This window comes from Rhinolophus hipposideros, assembly GCF_964194185.1.
Source record: "Rhinolophus hipposideros genome assembly, chromosome: 3".
In the NCBI taxonomy this organism is placed as follows: domain Eukaryota; kingdom Metazoa; phylum Chordata; class Mammalia; order Chiroptera; family Rhinolophidae; genus Rhinolophus; species Rhinolophus hipposideros.
In genome coordinates, this window is record NC_138049.1 from 88,043,846 (window position 1) to 88,051,598 (window position 7,753).

Genomic DNA, 7,753 nt, shown 5'->3' on the forward strand with positions numbered 1-7,753 from the left:
CCCTTTTTCATAATAAGAGAATCGCAAGGTAAAACCACACAAAGACACAGTTGTACCTGCCAGATTAGCGACCATCCAAAAGTTTGACCACGTAGTCCAGGCACTCTGATGGGTGATGGTGGCAACATTATTTGGTATAATTATGGGAAGGGAAATTTGGCAATATCTATCAAAATCACAAATGAATTGACCTTTTGGTCTAACAATCTCACTTATGAGGCTTGTACAGATATACTGGCATAGGTGTGAAATGATGAGTACACAAGTTTATCCATTGCAGCACTCTTTGAAGAGCAAAAGATATAAAACAACCTGAATATCCATTAATAGGGACTGGGCACGTCGATTATGATATATCCATCCAATGTAACAGTATACAGCTGTGGAAAAGAATGAGCAAGCTCTCCTTGCACTTTTATTGAAAAATCTCCAAAACATATTGTTAAGCAAAATCAGCAAGAAGAAAAATAGTACATCTTATATACTATGTTGTGTGTTAAAAAAGTGACAAAGAATGTACATTACATTCTTATTTGCTTAACTATGTGAGAATGCATAAAGACACCGGAAGGATACATATGGAACTAGGAAACTAGGTGTTGTCTGTGTGTGTGTGTGTGTCTGTGTGTGTGTGTGTGTGTGTGTGTGTGTGTGTGTGTGAGAGAGAGAGAGAGAGAGAGAGAGAAGAGGAAGGGAGATTATTGGGGAGAATTGGGCATATAGGGACAAGAATGGGAGTTAGCCTTTTTACTGTACACCTTTATACCTTTGGTTTGTTTGTTTGTTTTATAAGCCATGTGAATGTGTTTCCCCTCAAAATTCTTTTCAAAGTCGCTTTTTCCTGAGCACCAAACTTTCATTCAGTCCTTTGGATCCACACTGGCTGTGTCTTCTCTCTAGTATTCGGGAATCTCACAAGACATCACTTTGCATGAAAACTATCTTCTCTGTTCAGTTTTCTGCTACAGCGGCTGACTAAGTTACCCTCACAAGACTGAATGTCTGCCTTCTAGCAGGGGCCTCTAGGAGACAATAATTTGGCCCAAGAGTGACTTGAATGGTTGGAAATCTATCTGGGCAGGATGATGGGGAAATATTCTAGGACTGGTATATGTTTTATGGGTACTCCTCAACTTGTACTCCATCAAGTTGGCCCTGCTGGTTTTCTAGCTAGTGCTTCACATTTATTGAGCACCTACTATATGCTAGATTCTATTTTAAGGGCCATTTATTCATTTACCCATTTAAGACTCACAGCAACATTATATAGTGGGTACTATTATTGTCTCTCTCGTTTTACATGTGATGACACTGTGGCTCAGAGAGAGGCAACTTTCCCAGGGGCTTTACTTATTACATAGCTTATGACTTGGCAGAGCCAGGATTTGAACCCAGGTAGTTCTCATACTGAGCATGTGCTCCTGAGCACAATAGCATTTTCCCTGGTGTCTCACAGTTCAATGATGCCCCAAACCTTGGGAAGCAGCGGAAACTGCTAGTGGGGTAAAGAAGAGGGGCCACTCCCAACAATTGCCACTAAGAGGGCTTGGAGGGGAAGGCTCAAGAAGGGAAAACAAATCCCTCCTCATCAGTCAGAAAACATCAGAAAAGGGAAAGTCAAAACACTCAGCAATTCCTACAGAACTCATTTGAAATAGAGACAAAATAAGCCAACCTAATTCTGAACCCCCAAAATGTTTTAAATATAAATTAAGGGATGAATGTTTACTTCCTTGAAGAGTATTTTTTTAATTCCAAAAAGAATATGCCAGGTGATGCCTTTAAATAACGAGCTAAAATTCACTACATATAATCCAATAAATACAATTGAAATGCAATTTTTCTGAGAAAAGAGAGGCCTGTGGGTAATAGTCCTATAGTTTCCCAATATTTCTGAATTGGAAAGTTCAGTCTTGGGGAAGCAAGGACTGCACATAGTAGGTGGGGACAGACTTTAGGACAAACTGCTAAAGTGACCCACCACATCTGACATCCAAACAGGTAAGCCCAAGGCACACTTGGGTTATACCTGTCACACAGTGTTTAGGGACTTCAGGGCTGTGGCTAAGGTACTGATGACATCCGTGACATTTATCAAGGCTCCATCGTTAGAGCCTGGCAAAAGGGCCCTCTGTAATATTCCATGGTGCACCCAAAGTCACACACACACACACACACACACACACACACACACACACACGCCTTTGCATGTCAGTTGTCATTCTGTCTCCATCAGTCTGTTTCATCAGAGTAGTTGTGGTTTCGCCTGCTGGATTTTATTGGTTCTGTGATAACAAGAGCCGCCAGAGCTTAACCATAGACATAGACATGACATTTGGGACTGAGATGAGGAATTCTGGGCCTGGATGTGGAAACATGCTTTGGGTGAGCAGAGGTCAGAAGGCTGGCTTTACAACGATAACGTCCATAGAAATGCTTGGCGTTTCTCAGAAACCATCCGAGCCTGGCATTGTTTGCATGACTAAGGAATTGTACTGGAAGCCCAAACCTCTTTGAAGCTGTGTCTCTCTTTGGTGGCTGGTGTGCTTTGGCCGAGCCCCAGCATCACAACAGACACAACAGATGACATATACCACGCAGCTTGCTTTGGGCTACTGGCCCTGGAAACTGCTGCTGAGAAACCGCCACAACACTGGCCGTGAAGATCGAGGTCTCCAGCCTCGCCTCCCAAAATAAAGCATGTTATAGGGAAGCAGCCAGGGTGGTGATGAGGTCAGGTTTGGGTAAAAGGAACAGGTAAAGGTTCAGGGCTGAGCACCGGACTTGGGAAATCTCATTCACTGCCGACTTAGGAGTGTGACACGAGCATCACGGAGAGGTGCTCAGAAGGGCTCAGGACCAAGTGCCAGAAGATTTTGTAGGGGAAGGAACCCATTTCCTGTCTCCTCTCAGGTTCTGGGACTGGCACCTGGAAATTAAGCTGCCAAAGACAGATTAACAGGATAAAAATGTTTATTCCACATGCATATGGAGGGCCTCACAGAAATGAAATGAAAACCCCCAAAGAGATGGTCAGACCCACAGGCTTATGCAAAGGACAATGAATTATAGAGAAGCGACAAGACATAGGAAAAGGGTTCTGAGCTTCTAGGCGTGATAAACTGTAGGAAGGTAAATATATGGAGAAATGCATGGATGACAAGCATTGTTGTAGTAAGATTTGTTATGTGAATTCGTCTCAGTGCCATCTCTGGAATGATGAGTCAAGTCCTTTCCAGTGATTAAGGGTCATTCTGCCCTTCCTTGTACAAGAGGGGAGGAGAACATCATAAAAGGAAATTTATGCCTGGCTTTTAGGCAAACGGGGAGTGTAGAGAGCTTTTTCTGCAGTTCACTGTTTCTCAATTGCATTCAGCTAAAAACAATCCTTAAGCCAAAGAGGCCTATTTTGGGGTGACATCTTCTATTTCCCTTCAATTTCATATATAACGCATTGACAGTCTCTTTTTTTGCTGAGCTAGAAACAAATTGACAGCAAGGGCCAGGTCTGTCCTGTTCACCGTTGTTTCTCCAGAGCTTAGCACAGTGGCTGGTGCATTGATTTGATTGCACATTAATAGATGAATGATTTTGAGCTGCTTGGAGCCTCATTTTCCTTGTCTGTAAAATGAAGATAATTGTCATGCAGGGTGTCACTCAGGGTCTCTGGTCCCGCTCCCCACATAAGAATGCAGGACATGGTGAGGCCAAAAAGGCACATCCACAGAGCCATAGATAGGGGAGTCATACCACTATAGTCTCGCTGGTGGCTGGGTTGGAGACACAGGAGGCAGGAGCCACACTATCCACAACCTCCCACTCACTTCTCTCTGCCAACCAACCCCACTTGCTAGCTGCAATCCGCCATGGTAACTGCAATCTGCTCTTGCTGGCTCAGCCAGCATCTTCTTGCTAGCCCCCATTTTTCTGCTAGCGTAGCCACGGCAGTTATATTCATGGCCAATGGCTCCCTGGTTACAGCTGACGGCCAACTAGCCACCGCTGACGGCCACCCAATCACAGTTGATGGCCATCGACTACCTGAGCCAGCACCTTTCCCCGTGAGGCCGAGAGCCTGGACACTGCCCTCCTGGCTCTGTCCCCACAATAATGTTCTTAGCACCAGTATATCTCTCCCTACCCTGATGTACCCTGTAGCAGAAGTTCAGAGTGCTCATGAGAGTGAAATAGCATAATCTCTTGTTTTGAAAATCTAGCATAAATGTAAAAAAAAAAATTTATTTTTTTTTTACTTAAATGGTAGCTGTTTCTCATTTGAATGTTCCCAGGGAACTGTGGCAAACTATGACAGAGAGTAGCTCACAACACCTGGCAGCAAATTACCTGTGAGAGTTTTCCCATTTTATCCACTTTGTGACAAATATTTTGCTAGGAGTTTGAAAGGTGTGGAGGCACGTCACTTATCTTCCTTCTGCTAAGGAAATTGCACCAAGGTGGGCATGGCTAGAGGAGCAGCAAGTGTTACACTCCAGCTGCTACGTTCCCAAAGGCAGGATGGACAGGACAAATCAGAAACCCACTTTTGCATAGCTACAGATCGAATTTTTGAAAAAGGTGGCCCTGGCGCTATCTCACCTGTGTTTTTATCAGGACATTTCAAATGAAAGGGGGAAGTCTACGGCTTAGTGGGAAAAAGTCTTCAAAGTTGGAATTAGATGTCCCGGATCGTACCTTGGGCATACTCTGCCTTGTCCTTGGGCGAGACACACTTTTCTGGGCCTCAGTTTTCTCCTTTGATTTTAATGTCTCTGAGGCCCCTCTGGGATCTCACGTTTTAGGATGGTAGTAATATCAGTACTCATTTGGACTCACCATATCCTGGAGCTGCTCTTTCAGGGCATTTCTTCCTATATCCCAGGTGATGCCGGCTTCCCCTCCCATCAGCTGGAGTAGCACCTGGACCCACTCCGCATGGATGGGGGTGGTGGTGAGGGTGCTTTGTTCATTCAGCTCCCTTGGTCTAAGACCCCAGGGACCAAGGATGCTGGCCATGCCATGGGAAGTGTGGAGCCCCATGGAGGGGCTGCAGAGAGAAGAGGGAGTTTTGCTGTTGGTAGCAAATACAAGGATTCAGTTTAAACCTGGTAAGTCCATCAGGCGCGGGCTTCCAGGTTTGAGTTTAGCCTGGTGGGGATAAACTCAGCTTAGTCCCATTAAGTCAAAGCGTTCAAGAAGCCTTGACATTCATCCAGCACCTGTGAGGCAGATCCTGGGGCTTTAATGGAGGTGTGTGTGTGGGTTGGGGAGGGCAACTGGGAAGGGGGCTCTGCACACAAGTTGCTTATAATTTAGCATCACAGCTTTTCTCGGAAGACTTCTGATGTGCATGCACACCAGGATACGGTAGAAAACACAACAGGGGTGAAATAGAACCTGTTGAACGTGCCCTGGAGGCCCAGGGGAAATAGATGATTGTAAGCAATTATTTAATTATTCACTGGCTATGGGCAAATCAGGGAAGGCCTCCAAGCAGAGGAAACAACCTTCAAGGTAGAGCTGGAGGAGCTAAGAGAAAGGGCATTCCAGAGCCAGCAGAGCAAGGTGCAGGGGCAGGGAGAGGCCTCAGGTGTCCTGGGAGCCAGAACTACTCGTGGCCAGCCGAGGACCCGAGCAGGAGAGAAGACAGCAAAGATAGGTCACTGCTGAATCACTCTGAGCCTAGCAGGCAAAGCTCTGATTTTGGATTTAGCCTGTACACCAAAGAGCAAACACTGGCTGATTCCATTCATCCTGCAGATGGCTATTGTTTGGCCTGCCTATTATGTGTGTGTTTCTTTTTCATTTGAACCAACTGTTAAAAATCTGGACATTTCATATACTACCCAGATTTCCAGCTTCTCTTTAAACCTGGGAAGATCTAAGCTCATGGAGAATATCAGCCCGAGCCAAGCGGCCAATTCCCTTTCAGATAAGCCACGCAAGGTCCAGCTAACCATGTCTGCACACTGGACTCATTTGTGGAATCCTGCAGACCCTGCCAGAGAGAGTAGGCCACAGGTTGCAAGTTGGCAATAACAGAGCAAGGCTGTGTCTCAGTGAGACTAATCTGGGAGTAGCATTTAGATTGGTCAGGGGCAGGAGTGGAGGCAGGAGGCCTAACAGAAGACTGGTTCAAGCAAGAGGTGGCAAGGCCTGACCTAGAGGCAATAAATGTAAAGAAAGAGGTGGCCTTGTGCTGAAGGAATCCCAGTAGGTGCCTGGTACTGTGAAGCGAGGGCCAGCAAGGTCTCTGTCCCAAATTCATCCTCAACAAGCATGAACCCCACACTCAAACAATAATAGTACCTTGTAGCAAATCATTTCACATCCCTTCTCTCATTTGATTCTCACCACCACCCTGTGAGTGTGGTATTGTTAATGTCACCCCATTCTGTGGATGAGGAAATTGAGGCTCAGAGATCGTCCACGATTTGCCTAAAACAGTTTGGCTAGTAAAGAGCAGAAGCAGAACAAACCTTTACCTGGGGGCTACCACTCGGAAGCATCTGCCTTGGTCGGGCGCGGGCCTCTGTATTGCACAAGGCACGTCTGTCTGTGCTCTTTCAAAGTGTGAATACATCTAAGTAGGAGACAACACTTTAGTTCCAAGACAGGGTGATGGTCTCCTGTTCTGAGAGGCACAGGCTCTGAGCCAGCTTGTCTGTCTGGGAGTGAATCCCATTGTTCTTCACTCTCTGGGCAAGTCACGAAACATCTCTGGGCCTGATTTCTCACCTGTAAGGACACAGCACCTAACTCACAGGGTTGTTGTGAGGACCCAGTGAGTTAATAAGTGTGCTTGCTCACTGTTGTCCACATTTCCCAGAAATCCACCTACAACCCTGGGTGTCTTGCGTTGAGTGGAGAATGGAGGAGGTGTGGGAGAGACACAGGTGGGTTGGCATGTGTTGGTACCTGCCAACAGGAAGAGACACCGGTTGGTCCTGAGCCATTGGGGCCATTATGGGTGGTGGAGAGAAGAAAGAGAAAATGGGGTGGACCTAGCTTTAGACCCTCCTCCTACGGAGTCAGGCCTGGAGTTTTGTCTATCTGGCAGCCAGAGGAGAGGGATTGGAGGCTGATGGAAGTAGCAAAACTCATCAATGGGCACCTGAAGGAAGGTAGACTAAGTGTGTGACACTGGCTGGTCTAATCATGGGTGGTAAACTGCTGGTATTGTGCCGAGGCTAATATGGACCCAAGGTCACGACCTTCTGAAAACGCCAAGCTCAGAACCAGCACTCAGATCGCTAGGCATGAAGGCATGGAGTCTGAGCGATGTTGACGTAGCCCAGGCAGTTTTCGCGGCTGTGGTGGTAGAATGCCAGACCGCCCCAAAGTTGTCCATGTCCTAATCGCTAGGACCGGTGACAAAACCTTATGCGGCAAAAGGGACTGTGCAAATGGGGTTAAATAAGGACTTTAAGATGGGGAGAGAATCCTGGATTACCCAGGTGGGCAGAATCTAATCACATTGGTTCTTAAAAGTGGAGAACCTTTCCCAGCTGTGGTCAGAGAGAGGCATGGAGAAGTGAGGAAGGAAGAGGGGTCAGAGAGATGCAATGTTGCCGGCTTTGAAAAAGGAGAAAGCGAGCCATGAACCAAGGAATGCAGGCAGCCTCTAGAAACTGGAAAAGGGAAGGGAAAGGATCCCACATAGACCCTCCAAAAAGGACACTGCCCTGCAGACACCTTGATTTTTGCCCAGTGAAACCCATGTCACATTTCTGACCTCCAGAACTGTACGTTAATA